The sequence below is a fragment of the Tenrec ecaudatus genome, chromosome 14, assembly GCF_050624435.1.
Source record: "Tenrec ecaudatus isolate mTenEca1 chromosome 14, mTenEca1.hap1, whole genome shotgun sequence".
Classification (NCBI taxonomy): domain Eukaryota; kingdom Metazoa; phylum Chordata; class Mammalia; order Afrosoricida; family Tenrecidae; genus Tenrec; species Tenrec ecaudatus.
Genome location: NC_134543.1, coordinates 117,941,105 through 117,961,509, shown reverse-complemented (window position 1 = coordinate 117,961,509; position 20,405 = coordinate 117,941,105). Strand labels below are relative to the sequence as shown.

Sequence of the window (20,405 nt, the reverse complement as noted above, 5' to 3'; positions counted from 1 at the left end):
ATAGTACTCTAGCTATGCTCGGATGTCAATCTGAATTTCAATGTTTGGTACTGAATGAGTCATCAAAAGACATTGGAACTCACTGTATGATTCATTGGCAAATATTAGGAATGAAGACGCTGCCAAAAGAGTTACAAGAAGTAATGAAAAGTGTCGTAAGTTCTGTCAATTTTGTAAAGGTGAGTACTTTAAACAGTCAATTGTTTTTGCAACTGTGCAATGATTTGGATGCACCGAATAATGCTCTGCTATTTCACACCGAGGCAAGATGGTTGTCGAGAGGAAAAGTTTTAAAGCATGTTTTTGAACTTTGTGATGAACTCAAAACATTTTTAATCAGAAAGCAAAATCACAATTCGAAGCACTTTTCAGCGATAAAGGGAACTGCAGCGAATAGCTTACTTGGTTGCCATCTTTGCCATCTTGAATGAGTTATATTTTTCACTGCAAGGACCAAATGTAACATGCCTCCATTTGTCTGCAAAGATCCGATCATTCCAAATGAAACTTCAGCTTTGGCAAAAAAAAAAAAAAAATTGGATGAAAATAAAATTTACATGTTGCCTGCCTTATCTGCTTTCTTTGAGGAACATGACATTGGACCAGACAAAAGGATTATGATGATAATTTCTGTGAAAGAACACTTGCACATGCTTGCAGACAAAATTTCATCGTACTTTCCAAATCTACCTGATCCCCCATTTGCACTTGCCAGAGCCCATTCACAGTCAAAGTTGAAGATGTCCCTGAGACAGCACAAGAGGAGTTCACTGAACTTATTAACAGCGATGCAGCGAGAACTGATTTCCCTACAATGCCAGTTACAAAATTCAGGATCAAAAAACAGGATAGTTACAGTCATACCTTGTTCTGTCTGGGACTGTGTTGCACCGTCTTCTTCCATTTCCAGAAACATTATCTTTGTGAAACAGGGTTTTCCAGCTTGTTGGTTATCAAGTCTAAGTACAGCAGTAGGCTTGTTATGGAAGATGATCTTCATTGTGCTCTTTCAAGGACTGCCCTGAGAATATCTGATCTGGTGAGAAAGAAGCTATCTCAACCTTTGCACTGATGTTGGCTTTTTACACATATTGTCACAAAATGTGGCAATGCAGTTTACTGTTGTTACATTAAGACCGTTGCCCATGCTACATTATGCTTCAAGACAAAATTTCATTTATTTGTAATTAGAAATAAGTATTTCACAATATGATCACATCTTATTTTTGTGATTAATCACTATGCTTTAATGATGTTCAATTTGTAACAATTAAAACACATGCTGTATATCAGATATCTACATTATGATTCATAACAGTAGCAAAATAACAGTAATGAAGTAGCAACGAAAAAACTTTTATGGGGGGGGTCATCACAACATGAGCAACTGTACTAAAGGGCTGCAGCATGAGGAAGGTTGAGAACCACTGGTCTAGGTCATCACTCAGTCACTGTGTGTTTTCCCTTATCTTCATTCCTTTTCATTAGTTTCTTTTCTGTATATTTGCCATGAAGTTGTTCTCAAGGCACGGAGCCCATGCGTTACAGAGTAGAACTACCTTTCTTAATTTTGCTCAGCAATATTTTGTAGTTGCCAACAAACAAATCTTTCATACCTCTTGTCAGATTTGTCTACAAATATTTCATGGTTTTATGTTCTTAAAGTCATACTGTTGAAAAATTCTCAATGTGCAATTGTTTATTGATGGGGTCAGGCGTTTGTCGGCTAACTACAAAGTCGTGGGGATAAAGTTCAGGTTGTTTGTTCCCGTAAAGATTCACACCCTCAGCTATGAGTCGCAATCAACTCAGTGGCAGCGGGTTGATTGGGGTTTTAGTATATAGCAATCAAATTGATTTTATATATTAATATATATTTAATATATATATTTTTGTACCATATAAGCTTGCTAAATGCACTTACTATTCTAGTAGCCTTTTGTGGATTCCTTGTAGTTTTCTCTATATGTGATCATGGCATCTACAAATGAGAGTTTCACTTTTTAAAAACCTGAATGCATGAATTTCTTTTTCTTGCACTATTGCACAGCAAACAACCATGCTGAATACAAGTCGGGGTCTCATCCTGTGTTGCTCTCTATCAGACGGAAACCATCTAGTTTTCAATCTTGAAATGTGACTACTGAGATTACGGTTTCCATTGGCTGATTTTTGGAAACAGATCACCAGTCCTTTTCCCCCAGTGTCCCTTTGTCTGGCATCTCCGTGAAAACCTGTTCAACATCATAGGTACACAACTGTCTCCAGTAGTGGTTGGGCGCACTGGCTGGCCATTGAACCTGGATTCCTTTTTAGAAAGTGAAAATTCTCCCACAGACTCATCCCTGGCCTTTTGTAGACGCTCTTCATTGGGCTGAGTACATGCTTGTTTATTTCTAGTTTGTTGAGTGTTTTTACCGGAATAAACGTTGCGTTCTGTGAAAGGTTTTATTTGATCTGAGTCTATTGAGATGATCACATGGTTTTCTTTTTGAGTCTGGGCTAATGTGGTAAATCATATCAATTTATTTACAAATATAATCCAACCTTGCCCTTCTTGGATAAACTCAACTTGGTCATGATGTTTTATCCTTTTTATATATTATTGAACTTGATTTGCTAAAGTTTTGCTTGAATTTTTGCATCTATGTTCATGAGATAGTAGTTTGTACTTTTTTGTAATGTCTTTAGTTCTGGTATCAGGGTAATGTGGAAGTCTTAACATGTGCTGGACATGATATCCTCTTATTCAATTTTTTGGAAGTGTTTGCATCGATGGTCTTCCTTAAATATTTGCTAGAATTCACCCATGAAGCCATCTGGTCTTGGAGTTTTCTTTGTGAGAAAGGTTTTTTGGTTGTTGTTTTTAATTTTAATTTTTAAAATCATTTTATTGAGGGCTCATACAACTCTTATCACAATCCATACATCCATCCATTGTGTCAAGAACATATGTACATTTGTTGCCATCATCATTCTCAAAACATTTTCTTTCTACTTGAGCCCTTGGTATTAACTCCTCATTTTCCCCTCCCTCCCCAGCCTACCCTCCCTCACAAACCATTGATAAATTATTATTATTTTTTCATGTCTTACACTGTCTGATGTCTCCCTTCAACCACTTTTCATTGTACTCGGTTTCTCTTTTCTCCCCCACCTTCCCCTTCCCCTCCTGCTATCGCTATTCTCATTATTGGTTCTGAGGTGTTTATCTGTCCCGGATTCCCTGTGTTTCCAGTTCTTATCTGTACCAGTGTACAGCCTCTGGTCTAGCCGGATTTTTAAGGTAGAATTGGGATCATGATAGTGGGGGTGGGGGTGGGAGGAAGCATTAAAGGACTAGAGGCAAGTTGTATGTTTCATCGGTGCTACACTGCACCCTGACTGGCTCATCTTGTGCAAAATTTTTTGAATAAACTCTCAATTTCCTTAATGGTTTTACATTTACTTAAGTTATTAATTTTTTTCTGGACTAAACTTTGGTACTTTGTCTGCTATAGATTTTCCCATGTCTTCTAAATTGTCAAATTTATTGGCTTAAAGTCATTCATAATATTCCCTTTTGTAAAATCTGTGTTGACGTCACCTCCATATTTCTGACATTGGTAATTTGTTTTCTTTTTTTCCAGTAAGTTTAGAGCTTTATCTCTCTTACTCATCTTTTCAAATAATTGAATTTAGGTTTCACTGATTTTTTTTCTTTGTTCTTATCTCACTGATTTCTGTTCCTAGTTATATTTACTGTATTCTGTTTGCTTTGGTCTTTTTTTCCCTATTTTCTTAAAGTAGAAGCCTTTAAAGTATACATTTATTTCTGTGCCTTGCCTCACAGTCCATGACTGAGCAGGATCTCTCGAGGTAGCACCCTGGATTCTGACGCAGATCTCCCTTGGAAGTTTGCAGTGCCTGCTCCAGGCAGCCAGTGTCTGGAACTCTATTGAAGTGGATTTTCTTCTTCTTTCCTTAAGAGAATTTAAGATGTAAAGAAAAAATTCCGAATGCCCATATTCTGTCAGAATACTGTTAAAAATCTACTTTGATCAATCTTGGTTAGCAATTTGTCAGCATCTGCCAGTTATAAATTCCCGCTACAGAAGAGGCTGCCTCCTCCTGGAGGGAAAATAGGCAAAACACTCCTATAAATTGTTGTCATTAAAAAAAATAAAACCTGAAATATGAATTAGGTGAAGATTTACAGAACAGATAATCAGTTTCACACTAAACAACTTATATACATTTTTGTTTCAACTCATGCATTGCAATTCCCTTAATTTCTCCCATTTCTTCCCTCGGTTTCCTGTCCATTCTTCCTTCTTGCCCAATGCTCTGAGCTTTGTTCATGGGTAGGTACTGCCCTTCTGATCTTCAGTGCTTGGTTATTCGAACACAGAGGTGTGTTCAGCTCCAGACCTGAAAGACGACTCAGGATCATAGACCTAGGGGTTCCACCTGTTTCTATCTGATCTGTATGCTTGATCCCTTTGATGATTGAGTTCTGGTCCACATTTTTCTCCCACTCTATCCAGGACCTTCTAATGTGATTCTATTGGCATATAATTCACAAATCATAAAATCCAGCAGTTCAATCACATCAAGAAGAGTTGCACAATCAATTTTAGAAATTTTTCATTTTTATAGTCACCATTGCTAGCTCTCCATTTCTCCCAACCTCCCCTGACATACTCCAGGAAACCATTAATCCAGCAACTGTATCTACAGATTTACCTATCCTGGATTTCACACACAGAAAAACAATAGCACCAACAACAATAACATAATGTGATTCTTTTCAGAGCCTTTGATGGGGGTAGCTGAGCAACATCTGGTCAGGCTTCTTCTGGTCTCAGGGTTATGAAGAATATTGGTGTGGTCCATTCATCTGTTAGACTAATTTTTTCTCTATGTATTTCAGTTTGATCACTCTTTTTTCCTCCAGGCAAAGAGAGACCAGTAGTTGTACATTAATGGCTGCTCATGAGCTTTTAAGATCTCAGTTACTACTTAACAAAGTAGGATGTAAAAAGAAAGAGACCTTTCTTTCTTTTTGAAATGCATTTTAGTGCTAAAGCTTGCCCCTCAGTGCTACTTTTCCATGTATTTTTTCCTCTTTCATTGAATGTATCATAACTTCTAAATTGTTTGGACTATTGCTTCAATGGATGAACTATTTGTAAGTTGTTATTTGGTGTCCAAATAGCTCAGAACTTTCCCAGAGATCTTTCTATTTTTGATTTCTGGTTTGATTTCTCTGTGGTCCAAGAACATCTTTTGTATGACTCACATTCTGTTATGCTCATTGATATTTGTTTTATGGTATAGACCAGGTCTAATTTAATGACTACTTCTTTTGTTTCAGAAAAAGAAGTGTATTCTGCTATTGTCAATTCTGTAATGTTAATTAGGTCAACTTGATTGACAGGGGTTGTGAAATGTGCTATGACACCACTGCTTTCTTTCTACTTATTACTGAGGGAGGATTATTGAAATATTTGACAAGAATTGCAGATTTCCTATTTCTACTTAAAGCTCTATTAATTTTTTCTTCATGTATTTTGATCTCTTATTAAGAGTATTCATTATTTTGGATTGTTATATCCTCTTGATTAAGTGACCTTATAAAATATCTGGAAACAGTCTTTGCTCTGAAATCTATTTTTGTCAGCTATCAATAAAGTCATTCCTGCTTCCTTTTGCTAGCATTAATATGGTATATATTTTTCTAGTTTCTAACTATTAATCTCTTTATTCTATAAATCTTTTTTCAAGTGTGTTTCTATTGACTAGCATGTTTTTTTTTTAATACAATCTGACAATCGCTTCCTTTTAATTGGGGTATTTACGCCATTTACATTTCACGTGAGATTTAGCTATAACTTTGTTTTGTTAATTTAATGGTTGCATTAGGGTACATAGTATATATTTTAACTTCCTTTAACAGTCTCCACATGATACTATACCACCTCACATATAGCACACAAGTCTATAATGTTAACATCACCATATATTTAAATTTTTACTTTTATATCCATTATAACCCCACAGTACCTTATTATTATTTAAACAATACTTTCTTAAGGAGCTGAGCATTTAAAATCTTCCACAGTTATCCAGGGAGTTATGACTTCAGGTCTTCTGCATTCTTTTGGCGATTCTTTCCTTGTCCCTAATGACTCATTCTTCCCTCTCTTTAGAGACTTTATCTAGGTATCTCTTAGTCCTCTGAAAACTCAGATTTCCACCTGGTATCGTTTTTCTTCTGCCTGAAGGAATCCCATTAACCTTCCTTTTATTACTATTGCAAGTCTACTTAGGAGGAATGTTTCAGCTTCGCCTGTTTAAAAAACTCTTTAACTTGCCCTTCCTTTACTAGGTATGGAAAGGCTTCCTCCAAATATCTTTCCCCCTCTACCACTACATATTACCCAAGACAAAAATAAGCACAAATCCCACACGTAGGATTGTAGATTGACAGTTATTTCTTTCAGTGTGATTTTTCCTGGTTTGGGATATAATGAATAAATTATTATGAACTTCATTTTAGAACAGTTAGATAGGTACTGTGACAGTGGTATTAGATGTTGACTTAGATGTAACCCCATGGCTTAGATGATTAGATGTAACCCTGAGGCTGGAAGTTCATACCTGTTAACTAATGCGTGAGAGAGAGATGAGACTGTCTACTCCCTCTAATGGTTCGCAGTCTGGAAAATCTGATATAGAGTTGCTATGAGTTGGAATTGACTTGATGCCAAGTGAGGTATGACAGAGCTATGCACTCGAGGTGGTGGTATTGCCAGAAATACCATTGGTATTTTTTAAAAAGTTAAAACTTGAGCTGAGTTTTCAGAGTTTAGGAGATAACTTAGATGAAGAAGCTAAGGACAGGTTCGTAGACAGAGGGACGTGTCACATGGGAAGAGGGATAGAATGAGCAGGAGTTTAAAGGGAAGTGGGTAGAGATGAGAGCGAAGAGATAGGGGGCCACAGTAAAGGGTTGACATGTCACTTTGAAAAATGTCAACTATGGAGTCACATAACCTGATTTTCTTTTTACAAAGTATCTTTCATCACATTGTGGATAACGCATTGGAAGAAGTTGTACCTGGAAGCTGAGAGACCTATTCAGAAGTTATTACAGTTACTCAATTCAGGGAGTGATAAAGCTTGAACTAGGGCAATGGCTGTGGTAACAGTGAAGAGTGGAAACAGTTGAGAAATCTAAGAGGTAGCTTCCTGGGGATGGGGAGAAGAAACAAAAGCAACTCACGGGTGTTTGAATCAGACGATTTGTTGCAATGGTCCATTAACAACATTTTGAACAAGAAAATGAGCTGTTTTTATGGGACATTGATCAACAGATGTAAAACTGACCATGAATTTTCAGAGTTTTCATGAAGAAATTGCCTTATCCTTTAACAAAACACTACGACACAAAGCTTGCACAATTACGTTAAGACTGCATTTTCCCTAAAAAAGGAGCCCTCGTGATGCTGTGGGTTAGGCATCGGGCTGCTTCTTGGGTGAAGGAAGAAGCTTTCTGTGCCCATAAAGATTTATGGCCTCAGAAATACTGTATTGAGTTGCTAGGATTTGGTTTGGCTCAATGGCAGTGGGATATCTTGAAATTTTTTATCTAAAAGGATTTTATTTTTAAAATCCTATAGAGTAAAAAAAATGCCATAAATAATGTTATACAACAAATAACAAATGGACAGAAAATATTGCAGAACATACAGTTGAGTGTGTTTTCATATGACGGGGTACTCCCCCCAAAAGGGAAAAAGCTCCACTGGTCAGAGTTTTCATAGTATGCATTTTTCATGCTGGGCGAACACCGAGCAACTCACTCTGAGTTAATGTGACCAGTGGTGTCGCCTGGGAAGGTTCTCTCTGTCACAGTGAATTTTTTTCATAGAAGCAGTTTTGGTCAAACCTCATTTTTTTTTTTTTTTTGTGATGGCCAATTTAAGAGAACAGCATGTGGCCGTGAAATTTTGTTTACTGCTCAGGGAAGAATGTCACAGAAACTGTTATGATGTTGAACACAGCTTACAAGGACAGCACTCTGGGAAAAACTCAAGTGTATGAGTAGTTTTCCTGTTTCAAAAAAGGTGAAATTTTTAAAAAAGGTAAAATGTCCATTTATGACAAACTTCGTTCTGAACAGATGTCAACTTCCCGAATGGACAAAAATGTCAACTACTAGCACATTTGGAACTCGTTCCACCAGGTCAGACTGTTAATCAAGGCGCAACAAAAAAAGGCCTGATTTATGGCCTTATGTGACAGACGGGGTACTGGTTTTGCCACCACGACAACGCACCTGCTCAAGCAGCCATCTCAGTGTGCCAGTTTTGGGCGAAAAAGCAGCTTGCATCTCTTGTCCCACTCACCTTACTCACCTGACCTTGCTCTGTGCCACTTCTTTTTGTTTCCTCCGAATGAAGAGGGACATGAAAGGACAGCGATTTGACAACATAGACGAGCTGAAGAAAAAAATCAAGGAAGGGGTCAGCCATCCAGATGAGTTTGAAAAATGTTTCCAAGAATGTAATCGCAGATTTGACAAGTGTACAAAGTGTCATGGAGAGTACTTTGAAAGCGATAACCTTTTTTGTAAAATAATTTAAATACATAGTTTGGGGGAGAATAAATAAAATAAAATTCTGGATTTGGGGGGTGTACCCCCTCATATGTATATGTGTATGGATACATATATTTGTACTTATAAAATTTATAAAGCAAATTACCTTTTTACTCAACAATGTGTGTACATTTTGATTGTCTATATTGGTTGCGATCGCTCAGTATCAGATCACTTTCCCTGCTTCCTCTGTGGGTTCTCCATTGAGGTTCAGCATTCTGTTCTTGCTGCCCCTTCCTGCCTTCTGAGCTTTGGTTTTGGGCAAATGCTAACCTTTTGGTCTCATATGGTTGATTATCCTGATTATCCATAATATATTACCAATTTCTGCAGGTATATAAAGGAAGGGCAGAACACAGGTAAACGATAGGTGAAAGGCTAAAAGGGGGCAATGTCCAGATGCACTACAAATGGCCAGTGTTGATACAAACATGTTAACCCTAGTGATTATACCTAAAATTCAAATAATCAGATTCGACTTTCACAGCTCGGAGAGACAAAAGATAAAAAATATTGACCACATCAAATGTTGGCTTAACAACGGAGAACCACATACCAACCCTGTGAAGAACACATGTATTGCTGAGGTCTCTGGAAAGAAATTTGTCACTGAACCTATTGACCTCAGATCTGATGTGGATGTTATCTCTCTAAAATATTTGCACTGTGAGGCAAAGAAATAAATACAAAGATAGTCATTTCAGTAGTACTCATAAGGTTAAAAAAGGGATAATCTAGCAGTTTGATAAATTGTATGCATTTATAAGTGTAATTCTAGTCCAATGTTTAAAAAAATGAAGCAGACCTAGATAAAGGGAGAATAAAAAGATACTACAAATATGTTGGTGGGTGGATAGGTTAGGTTTCAAGAAATAATATAAAATCTGATGAAAAGTTAACGTCAGGGGCCCTTAGGGGATGGGACTGTCCGACGGTAGTTGGGGTGGAGTGTGGAAAATGGTTGCTTTTTACTTTCTACCTACATTGGAATGATTAAATCTCCCCATAAGTAACTTTTGTTTTCTCAACTTAAAAATTAAGCTTTAAAAGGAAAATTATACATTTTAATTTGTTTTATTTTCAAATATTTAAACTGAGATAAGGCTAATTGATTTTTCTTTCTTTTTTCATATTTTTATTGACAGACAGTTCACATATATCATTTATGAAGAGTATGAGAAAATTGGTGGGCTTACATTCTGTTGGTAAGAATGTTGATTTACTTAACTATTTTGGAGGCTAATGCGGCAACATGTTTGGATTTTTTTTTCCCACCTTAAAACTGTGCTTTGATCCCATTTCTCACTAACGTGTTCCAGTTTTCTCTGACTAAGATTGCTTTAGATTGAGAATCTTGTCACCTCTGGTGACTAGCAAGCAAGAGCCTGACTGGCAGCTGCCAGCCCTGCCCCCGCCTGCCCCATGGCCTACATCCAGTCTGCCCTCAACCTGTCTGAGTTATCCACTGACTAAGGTGGCCCTGTGCACTGTGGAGCTAAAAGCTGCCGGGTTCTGCGACATCCCCACGACAGCAGAGATCCCCATGAGAGCTGATCAGACTGCTGTCATCCACAGGCTTTTCATGGGCTGATGGTCAGACCTCAACCTTTCTTTTCTAGTCCATCTTAGTTTGGAAACTCCACTAAAACCTACACAGCTTCAGAGTAACATGCAAGCTTCCACCTAAGGGGAGTGGTTGTACTTGAGATGTACTGGTTAGGAAGCAATCAAGGAAATCAAGAAATCTACTATTGAACCATCAGCACCTGAAAACCAGCTGTCAGGCTGTCAATTTTGATTCCTGACGCTACCAGGTGTGTCAGAGGGAAGCTGTGCTCCAAGGGTTTTCAATCACACCAACGTTCTGAAAATGAATTAGACGATTACGTGTTTCTTTTGATGCATTTCTGGAAGGGCTTGAACCTGCCACCTTTCAGGTAGTTGTTGAGCATGTTAACCAATGGCTGCTAACAACAGCAGTTCTGTGTTTACCTTCATCTGTCCCCTACTCATAGATGATAATGCTTTATTGGTTTTTCTGTATTATATATAACACTGAGGCGAATCCCTGTGCTTTTGGTTTACTGGCTGCTCTATTAATATTATTTCCTTGGGATAGTTTCTGAGTAGGATTGTTGAGTCAAAGGAAAAACGACTATTGATTGGAAACATGTTTAGAACTTACAAGACTTGGTTCTAGGCGGTGAGACAGAGGTAGGAATCTGCTATGTGACTTAAGTTTTTGGCTTAGGTAACTGGGTGGACGAGGTCGTTAATTCAGATTAGGAATCCAGGTTACGGTGGGTGTATGTGTGGGGTAACAATGACAAGTTCAGTTTGGACATGTTGCATTTGAGATGAGAGAGAAATTGTAAGTAGGCAGTTGGAAATATAAGACAGAGGCCCAGAAGGGGGTTGGGGAATCAGATTGAGATAAGGGATTCACAGACTTGGATTCTTCAGGTCCCCCAAATCCCTCAGAAATATTTCTAGGTGATTGAGTATTTACAAAATTGATTATTGTTATATATGCATAGCTTTATTACCACAATAACGTGGGTATGACTATTACCAATGGATTTCAGTGGTGACGTTTGCATTTACTTATGATCTGGCTTGTGCCAAGTATCACAGAGCCAGGCTTCATATGTCCATGATGCAATCAGGTCAAATGAAGACAAGATGGTGTCGTCATGTGCTTACCCATGTGAATAAAGGTTTCACAGTAGTTTGGATAGAGCAAAGTGGTGGGAGGCCTGAATCATCACCCAGAACACAATTCTACTTAAATGAAAAGGAACCTGTGTTATTAGCTTCACGTTCACATTGTGAGTTGACAACTAAGTTTCAAGAAAGCAAATCCCCGTCCATGTATATTCATATTTATTTCACTTGACGAGTCTTTGTTCTAGTTGTATGAGTTTATAAAGGGCTAGTTGTATAATTATATAATAACTATAAATAAGAAACTTACATTAGTCTCAGATTTAAGAACCTAAGTAATATTCATTAGGAGCCCTGGTGACATAGTGGTTACGAGTTGGGCTGCAATATGCAAGGTCAGAAGTTTCTAAAACTCCTAGCCGTTCCGAGGGAGAAAGACAGGATTTTGTACTCCTACAAAGGGTTATAGTCTTGGAAATCCACAGGGGGCAGTTCTACAGGAGCGGTTTGATCTACGGACCAACATAACCCACAGCCTAATGTCTTGCTCAAAGTTCTAGGTTGCGATGAGGCAGCATAGACTCAATGGCCATGAGAGAGAGTATAATAACAATGTCAGCCGACATTGAAACCATAAAGGAAATGCAGTCCTTTAAAGGGGTCTGTGTATTGTATAACTTTTTGTGTGAGAACTGAGGCAAGGATACAATTAAGACTTGTCCAAAGAGGACAGAGTGAGAAAGAAGTGGGGCTGCGTACAGATAAGCTTCAGGAAGTAAGGAGTGAACACAGGGCGGGAGCAACACTTAGAAGAAGTAAACCCAATGTTACGAAAACAAAGCAGCCCAAAGAGAGTTCTTAAGAGGAGAGATTTGAAATATGGCCTTAAAAGTCACCAGTGGCCTTTGCTCATATATTGTCAGTTGAAGGGTAGTGTCAGAAGTTAGATTTTTGTAGTTGAAGGAGTGAAAGTGAGAAAAGAATATAGAAACTTAGTGAGATAGTTAAGGTTTATTGTGCCAACCTGGCCGATAAACACATGTGGGGTTAATTGACGGGCAGAAGGATAAATGGCTTGGTGAGCCTTGTCTTTCTAGTTCTTGAGTCTCTTGCTTTCTGATGATCGGACCAGGGTGCAGTTGCCTTAGCCAGTTCCCTGCTTCAGCTGGCAAGGCTCACTTCCTGCAAGACATCCCTGAGAAGAAGCCACATGGACCTACCCTGATGCAGCCCTGGGTGCTGGAGCAGCTGTGTGGAGACCCCTGCCAGCACTGAGAAGCTTACATGCCCACTGATTGGGCTTTCCTCCTGCAGTTGTTATCATTGCGTGTGTTTTGCAAGTTTAAGGAGGACTTTGTAGATCAGTGTTGGACATATGGGCTAATGTTGGACTAATGGGCTTGGGCAGCACTGCATTGGGATGCTTTCTTAATGTGCACTTAGCCTTTATATAAAACTCTCTCTTATACATATGAGTTTCTGTGGATTTGTTTCCCTAGTTTATCCAGAGTAACACAAGTAGGGACAGATCTTCCTTAAAAACAACTTTGGTTATTTATGAAAAGAGTTTCTTAACAGGGGCATCAAGTCACTGTCCATGTCAGGCTATTGGAGAGAGGAGGGTGATGGAAAGAGGGTGCCTATATGCCCAAACTCACTGCAGTTGAGTTGATTTGGCTTCATCTCAACCCTGTAGGGCAGGTCGAACTGCCCCATGAGTTTCTGAGACTGTGAATCATGACAGGAGTAGACAGCCTCGTCCTTCTTCCTCGGAGCTGATAGTGGTTTCCAATGACTGACCTTGCAGTTCGCAGCCCAACTTTTAACCCATTGTGACCCGGAGAGGAAAGACTTAATAGGATGAGATCTCAGAGTGGGAAGGTTTCAGTGTGATACAGTTAACAATGAGCAGGATTAACCTTTAAGAAAGAGAATGCAAAACGAACAAACAAACAAACAAACAAATGAGAATGATAATACATCTTCTTTTGAGGTGAAAATTGAAGAACTTTCAAAGTGAACAAAGTAGGAAATCAGAGACCATTCGTGGGGCTTCTTGTTTTCTGTGAAAAAGGCCCAGAGGGAAGTCTTAAGTTCATGAAAATCACATGGAAGGTTTGTAATAGCCATTGTGGAGAATGGGCAGGGCATGTAACAGCAATGCTCCGGCTTGTGAAATCGGACTTCTAGTTTTTGTTGTACGTGTGGGGCTGCTATAGGTCAGAATTGCTTCGATGGCCGTGTCTCTGTGATTTAGATAAGAAGGGAACCTGTCAACGATTTGTCAAATGAGGAATTCGGATTGGGTAATTTCTGAAGGGAGTCCTGAAACCAAATCAAGCCCACTGCCATCTACTGGATTCTGACTCACAGCAACCTTAGATAGCATTTCTGAGCATGGCAATCATTACCGGACAGTCTCCTCTGTCTACTGTGGAGTGGCTACTGGGGCGTATGATCTGCAGACAAAGCCTGACCCACAGCCCTCCAAAGAGCCACCAGAGCTGGTGTAAAGGGCTAACAGTTACTAACTGAAAGGTTGAAGGTTCAAGTCCATCCAAAGGGGCCTTCCTAGAAATGCACTGGGAGACCATGCTTTAGACCAAGTTCATGGTAAAGGTTTTAACTCGTGAAGAGCTTTCAGTTCTCATATCATTAATTTAGATCCTTTATAATAAACAACATCAATGCAATAAATACTTTTTCTTCCTTTCAAAGAGAGTGCTGAAGTAGAAAGCAAATGTTTTGAGGAGGATGATGGCAATAAATGTACAAATGTGCTTGACATAATGGATGGATGTATGGATTGTGATAAGAGTTATACGATCCCTGGATAAAATGATTTTAAAAAAAGGAAATAGCTTTAAAATAAAAAAGAATGGGTTTAAGACACACACCCACAAAGCAGATCACTTTAGATGACATCTAATTTGAAAGTCCATCTAGATCTTAAAAAAAAAGATGAGAAAGGGAAATGAATGGAAAACTTAAAAGCAGCAACAACAACTTTGTCGAACACACCAATCATCTGCCCAAAGCAAACAACCCTGACAGAGAGCTCCAGGAACCAGAGGGAAGGCGAAAGAAATGGGTTGTCAGTGCTCTTTTGGCCTCTGGCAGCCCCTGGAAACTTGTAAGTGAATTCCAGCTATGGGTTAAATTATTGTGAAATTCTAATGAGGAACTGAGGGAAGTGAGACAGCCTCTTGGAATTTCTTGCAACAAACCCCACACTTCAGACTGGCCGCTGTTGGGCAGTTTCATGGGAGGGGCTCTGCATAAACAGTGGCTTGGGACTGAATGAACACTCTAAGGGAGGTGTTCCCCCCTCTCTGAGCTCTCAAGCACTTGGTGCATAAACATATTTTTAAAGAAATTATGTTTAAATAGCCTTCTAAAGGATTATTCAGCCAAAGTAACATCCTAAAGATCATATCTGGCTTGACAGAGAAATGAGATGACCTCATACAAAACTCTTTAGTGTCCCTAGAATTTGTTTTGTTTTGGTTTTTTAATGTAAAAACAGCCCAAACAAAAGCGGTGCCTGAAAGAGGGCTTTTAAACCAGGGCAGTTCACATCTACCCCCGGCTGAGAATTCGCCTTCTATCACAGACACATTACGCCAGACTCGGCATTTTAAGAAGATTCCCAGGTGACTCTTACATCTCCAGGAAATGCTTGACTTGCCAGAAAGCCCGGGACCACAAGATCCGCTGAAAGCACAGGCTGGAAAGCTCGGGAGATGGTTTTTATGGAGCTGTGTGGACCTATTAAGACGCCATCGTTTTTTCAGCTCTCAGCTAACTGCGCCGCCGAGGAGGAGGCGGCCTCCTGCAGAAGGAGGCAGGGTTCCAGTCCCGCCAGCTCTCACACCATTTGTCTATTTACAACTTCTGCTTCTCTCAACAGAATGGGAGGTCCTGGAGGGCAGAGAAATTGTCTCATTCATCTTTTTATCCCTAGTGCCTATAATCGGAACCTGCTCGCTGCAAGTTCCGAATATATGCTGATAGGGTAAGTGCATGATGTAAGCCTATGATTCCGTGTTTCAAATGATTAAAGCCAGTGTGTGTAATGATTTTTAAACATTCTTAAGGTGTGGGCAATAACGGTTCTTTTCCGTTACGATAACATAAAATTACAAAAGAAATGGCATCGGGCATCCTTGAACATTCAGGAGACAGAGATGCGCCCCGGTGGCACCACGGTTACTCACTGAGGTGCTAACGGCAAGGTCGGCAGTTCCAGAGCACTGGCTGCTCCGCAGGAGAAAGACCAGGCTTTCTCTGCCTGTACAGAGTCACAGTTGCGGAGAACCAATTTGCTCTGTAAACTTTCACCCAAATTACAATAGAAAAAAATAGTAAATTAAATAAGCATAGACCTTTCCCCTTAAATGGAAACTGGGCTTACAAAACATGTTTTTGTTTTAATTAGAGAGATTTTTAAAACAAAAAGGTAAATTTCTGCGGAAACACTGTAACAATTGAATACATTTCTATCTCTCTGTCACAATGCAAAAAAAGTCAGGGAGGTGGGTGGGAGAGTTACAGTCTTGGAAAACTAGGAGGGCAGCTGGTCCTATGAACTCACTGAAGGACAGGGCTGCCCTACAGTAGGAATCGACTTGATAGTAGTGAGTTTAGTTTAGAGTTTTGGGACACACACACACACACACACACACACACACACACACACACACACCTGAATACATGTAAGAGCATATGTTCTGATTCTTTCCACACATCTCTCGCCAGGCAAGCTTTTCTAAAACATAATCTTTTTTTTCCCACTGGACTAGGTTTTTTTTGGGGGTAATATTTTTATAACTTTTAAAAACTTAATCATACTACTTATATGTGTAGTCTTTTAAAAATCATTTTATTAGGGACTCATGCAACTCTTATAATCCACACATACATCAATTGTGTAAAGTACATTTGTACATTCATTACCTTCATCATTCTCAAAACATTTGCTTTTCACTTAAGCCCCTGGCATCAGCTCCTCATTTTTCCCCTCCTTCCCCACTCCCTCATGAACTCTTGATAATTTGTAAATTATTATTTTGTCATATCTTACACTGTCCAACATCTCCCTTCACCCACTGTTCTGTTGTCCGTACCCCAAGGAGGAGGTTATATGTAGATCCTTGTAATTGGTTCCCTTTCCACCCCACCCTTCCTCCACACTCCCAGTATCATCACTCTCACCACTGGTCCTAAAGGGATCATCTGTCCTGGAATTCCTGTGTTTCCAGTTCCTATCTTTATCAGTGTACATCCTCTGGTCTAGCCAGATTTGTAAGGTAGAATTGGGATCATGATAGTGTGGGGTGGGGAGGAAGCATTTAGGAACTAGAGGAAAGTTGTATGTTTTATCGTTGTTACACTGTACCCTGACTGGCTCGTCTCCTACCCCTAAATCATAATCTCTATTTTGTTATTCCCCTGCTTCAGGACCAATGATGACCTCTGGAACCCTAAGACAATTTAATAAAAACCAGAGTTTTCAATTAAGGCCAGGATTTCATCAGCATTTTATAATGGAAATGATCTAGAATTATGCTACATTGGTAATTATTAATCAGGACTTATTTGGATGCATGGAACTGAAATTCAACTTAGTCTACTTTTATGCAAAAAGAGGAAACATTTCTGCGGGTAATTGGGACGCTCAGGATATTGCATGTGGCTGTAGGCATGGTTGATTCCAGAGTCTCAGATTGGGTTGTCAGGGCCCTGTTTCTATTTCAGTTTCACTATTTCTTCTTGGCGTTAGTCAGCCTGGATTTCTCCTCTAGGAGAGCTAAATGGCCTCCAGTTGGCTCAGCCTCACACCCTTCAAGTTTAGTCGTCTCCAAAGGAGGGGAGCTGAGTCAGAATCGACTTGATGGCAATTGGTTGGTTGGTTGGTTGGCTGGTTGGTTGAAGTAAGGGAAATCTTCCAAATTAACCCTAGAAGCAAAATACAGGGAAGACGCTGCCTGGTCTCAATTGGATCATGCAAACCATTCCTTTATCAATGACTCTAGAGAAGAGAATGGGATATTTTGACTCGCTAAATCTGGACCCGCTGTCCCACCCTTTTGGCCAAGGAACAGTGGGGTAATCTGGTGGACATTTCCTTCGGTATCACTTGTAATCTGGTAGGCTAATTCTCCAGAGGGGTGTGTGGTTGTTACCGGGAGGGAAATGAATAGACAGAAGTAGCTTACTAGCTTACTACATCAGAGTGGAGATTCACATGCACAGGTCACAGGAGCTGCCTGGTATCCATTCAGAGCGCTCGAGGGTCTATTTGAAATGGTGGGTGTTCATAGTGTCCCTGTTAACTGCTTCAATACCAATCTTGCTTGATAGCACCTCACCACTTTATATGTAACGTGTCTGATGACATATGAAGACTGCTGAACAGACATGTAAAAGGACACTTATCTTTATGGAGCAACAATTAGACTTTACACTTAAACGTTTGGCGTTTTTTGAATGCTATTTCTCTTCTCCCCACCCCCCCTCTCTTTGGAATGGTATTTGCCTGATCAGATTCAGAGCAAGAAAAGAGAAGTGATGACACCCAATGCCTCTTTTGTCTCTTTATGAAAAAGCAAACAACATGCATGTATAGCTCTTCATGAGGAACTTATGCCACATCATCCTTCTCCCCAATATCTAAAAGTGGTTTGACTTTCGATAACAAGACTGAATGCTCCCTTCAGTAGTGAGCTTAGGGAAACACGTACCAAAGCAAGCAAAGCCGAGTCCTAAGCCCCTAAGATGCCCTTCAAAAGCAGTCATCCATTTAATTTGATCTATTAAAACAAACTTAGCAATTGAGATGCCCACACAACAAGAAAGGCTGCTTACGAGATGGAATTTTGGCTTTAATTGGAATCTTCTGTCCTTTATTAGACAACCATAAGTTTCCAATTACACACACCATCTTTATTTCAAGTATGGCCTTAAAAACCTTGTGAATTTTCATTCTTAGCAACAGATTTAGGCATAAAAACAAATTCCTGACATGAACAAATAGAAGGATTTTCTTCTTTCTTCCCCTCCCCACAACTCAAAAGGTCACAGGTAATTGATCAAACATCCAGAGTTGTGTGCATCCATCCAGAGTTGTGTAAATTACTTGGAACTATTAAAAATAAATTTGAAAAATAATCCCTGTGCTTGAAAAAATTAAGTAATGTGTCTCAGGAGAAAAAAGTAACATACCTGGAATCATCAGGTAGCAATTAAGTGGTTGCTATTCTGTCTCCACTGATGATGTAATGACCTCCCTTCTATTTCAGTCTGGTCTTCTGGGTCTTTCACTGAAACCTCCCTTCATATAGCTTCACTTGATTGCTTAAATGTACGTTGGGATCCATACTCTGCTGAACCCTCCCCCCCCCAACACACACACACCCTGTCCCACTTAGAATGTCATGACTAGCTCTTCGTCATTATCCCCAGCTTCCATAGCCTGGTAAGACATCCCCACTCTTTTCTTTGGACGTTATACTGATGGCAAACTAAAGCTTGGCAAAATAGCATAAGCTAGGAATTTCCTGGATGCAGTCTTCTCTGCCTGGAATAACCTCCCCGCCCTCCAGTTTAGCCCCTGGTGAAATTCCCACTCACCCATTAATCTAGCTTAGGCATCACCCTCAATGAGGTCTCCTCTCTCTCCAACTTTCAGACCATACTATCTCTGACCTATGCACCTGTTTTTTTTATTCAGGGTGATAATTATTTGCTTTCACATCTGTATTCCCCTATGGAATTCTTAGCACTGGAGGGCAGGATTCAAGCCTACTGGTGTTTGAACCCTGTCCAGGCAGTAGTGTGCCTGGTGTGCGGCAGGCCTTCCGTAGCCGTTTATTTGAAGGAAATGGGTTGCAGAGAACTCATGAGTGCTCTATTGATTTGAGGTAGCTGGAGATCCTGGGCTTTCTGTCAACATTGATAGGGGGATAGGAAACTTAGGGCAGGAGAAAACGAATGAAGAAATGCCCCGAGGTGAGACCGAGCCTCGTAAAAAGCAGGGACAAGTGAGTAGTCATATCCGAGTGGAATGGAGGCTGTACAGCAGTGAGTGCTGGGAAATAAGATCAGAAAGACCAGGCAAGGCCATGTTATGGAGGTTTTGAATGTCACACAGAGCAGGTGACACATAGTGCAATAGTAAGACAAGGTAATGTAACGCAAGCGCAGCAAAGCGCAGCACCATCCGAAGTATCTGTGCACGAAACACACGGCATCCTTTATGCAGTGCTTCTGTTTTTGGAACTTGTCACATTGTGAACTGTTAGTACTGTATGTTATGCCTGCCAATTGGCCTGGCATCATCTGAGCCCAAGAGTGGTGCTTGGAAGTAGAGTTTGTGCACTGGGAATCAGAAGCCCTGGCACTGAATTTCCAGTCTGGCACGAATTTGTTACCTGCTATGGTGAAAGCACGTTACTGCCCTCGGCCTCTGTCTCACATGCAGAGTCGGAGGGTGGACGGCATGACTCATGCGATCCCTTGATTACTAGCACTGAACATGGAAAAGGACAAGCACTTCTTCGCCAATGTTTTAAACGACCTGGCTCCTTGGTTTTGCGTGCTTGTTTGTTCACCTGTTTTCTGGGCATCAGAATTGCTTTATTGGACTGGCCCCTGGCTGTCTCATCACCTGCTGGTCCTGATCTCCGAGGTTTCGATCATATTGTCACACCTGGAAACTCTTCGCAAGCCCCTTGGCTGGTGTTGGCAGTCGAGGATTCCCCAACTCTCGACCGTGCCTTTGAAACCCTGCCCCAGTCCAACATCTCCCCCACGCCCTTGGATAGTAGAATTCTACGTCTTTTTATGATTTGGGGGGGGGGTGTTTTGGTATCATTTGTTTATTAGCACCATTTTAAAAATACAGATAAAACATTTTAACCTAATAATTTCAATGTGTCATTTTCTTTTGCTATAATTGTGCTCCTTATTTTTACTGGTTGAAATAAAGGCTGAAGGACAGATTTTCATTTTAGCAACATCTTGCTTAATGTTGTTTCCAGCTTCTCCAGGTCTCTCTGTTCTTCACCCCTGGCTTTCGGCATCTATTGATATTTTT

At 40.0% G+C, this 20,405-nt stretch overlaps 1 long non-coding RNA gene across 1 annotated transcript in view; it reads left to right on the top strand.

Moving 5' to 3' along the window:
• LOC142426238 (uncharacterized) overlaps positions 1-9,849 on the top strand; it is a 38,378-nt gene extending 28,529 nt beyond the window's left edge. The window contains exon 5 of the long non-coding RNA XR_012779733.1: positions 9,790-9,849. This is a non-coding gene — a long non-coding RNA (uncharacterized LOC142426238). The remainder of the gene's footprint in view (positions 1-9,789) is intronic.
• Positions 9,850-20,405: the final 10,556 nt, after the last annotated feature.